Source organism: Chrysochloris asiatica, unplaced genomic scaffold, assembly GCF_000296735.1.
Source record: "Chrysochloris asiatica unplaced genomic scaffold, ChrAsi1.0 scaffold00110, whole genome shotgun sequence".
Taxonomy (NCBI): Eukaryota; Metazoa; Chordata; class Mammalia; order Afrosoricida; family Chrysochloridae; genus Chrysochloris; species Chrysochloris asiatica.
In genome coordinates this window covers 1,919,292-1,921,097 of record NW_006408628.1, presented here as the reverse complement: position 1 = coordinate 1,921,097, position 1,806 = coordinate 1,919,292, and positions in this window count along the sequence as shown.

The following is a 1,806-nucleotide window of genomic DNA, read 5'->3' as shown; positions in this document are numbered from 1 at the left end:
TTGTGCCATCTAGTCTACTCCTTCTCATAGCGACCCTGTATAGGGTTTCTAAGGCTGTAAACCTTTGTGGGTACAGAAAGCCTCATCTTTCTCCCGTGGAGCAGCTGGTAGTTTCGAACCGCTGACCTTAAGGTTTGTAGCCCGATTTGTAACCACTACACTAACGTGTCTACAGTACTTGAGACACTCCATTACTTCTAAGGAGCATTCTGGCTGTACTTCTTCCTAGAGATACTAGTTCATTTTTCAGGCATTTCACAGTACATTTAATATTTTTTGTCAACCCCATAATTCAAATACATCAGTTCTTTATTGGCTTTTCTTATTCTTTTTCGAGCTTTTGCATGCAGAAGAGGTGAATGAAAATACTGGTGTGGGTTAGGTGCACCTTAGTTCTCAAAATGATATTTTTGCTCTTTAACACTTCAAGGAGGTGTTTTGCAACAAATTTGTCCAATGCAAATTATCATCGGATTTCTTGACTGCTGTTTCCATTGATATTGATTGTTTATCCAAGCAAAATGAAATTCTAGACAATGTAGACATTTTCTCTGTTTATCAGGATGTTGCTTATTGGTCCACATGTGATACTTCTTTTTTCCTTATCTTTCAGTGCAGTTCCAAACTGAAGGCTTTGGTCACCATTAATAAGTGGTTCAAGTCCTCTTGACTTTCAGTAAGAGAAGTTGTATCATCTACATATTGCAGGATGTTAATGTGTTTTCCTCCATGTTCTCATGCCATGTTCTTCTTTATGTAATGTAGTTTCCTGGATTATTTGCTTGGCACACAGATTAAATAAGTATGGTGACAAGATAAAACTCTGATACACACCTTCTGTGATTTTAAAACATGCAGTATGCCCCCCCCCTTTTTTTTTTTTGCCAAACAAATGAGTCTTGTTCTATGCACAGGACCTACATGAGCACAATAATGGCAGTCCTGCAACTCCCATTTTAAAAAATGTTGCCCATAGTTTGTTATGATTCACACAATTGAATGCTTTTAAATAGTTAATAAAGCAGGTAAACATCCTTTCGTGTTTCCTGTTTCAGCCTGCATCCATCTAGTATCAGCAATAATAGTCTTCAGACTATTTCCTCTTTTGGATCTGGCTTGAATTTATAGCAGATCCCTATCAATGTACTGCCTCAACCATTTTTTAATTATCTGCAGCAAAATTGTATTTGTGTGTGATAGTAATAATACTGTTTTAAGTTTTCCACATTCTGCTGGATTGCCTTTCTTTGGTATTGGGAATAAATATCAATTTTTTTACAGTGGTTTGGTCAAGCAATTGTCTTCTAAATGTTTTTGATATAGACAAGTGTATACTTCTAGCAATACATCAGTTTCTTCAAGCATCTTCATTGGTGTTCTACCAATTCCAGGAGCCTTGTTTTTTGTCAATGCCTTCAGTACAGATTGGATTACTCTCTTCAATATCATCAGCTCTTGATATTTATTATATTACCTCTTGGTATGGTTGCTTGTTGACCAGTTCTTTGTGGTACTGTGACTCTCTCTTCTTTCCTCCTGTGATGTTTCCTGCATCATTCATTCACATTTTGCCCATGCTGTTATCATTAGGTGCCATCCAGTCATAGAGATATTCAACTCATAGAGATCTTATGCACATCAGAATAAAACAATGCCTGGTCATACACAGTCTTCACAATCCTTGACACACTTGAGCCTGTTGCTGCTGTCACTGTGACAATCCATATCATTGGGAGACATTCTCTTTCTCAATGATTCTCCCCTTTACCAAGAATAATGTTCTTCTCCAGGGACCGGTCCTTCCTG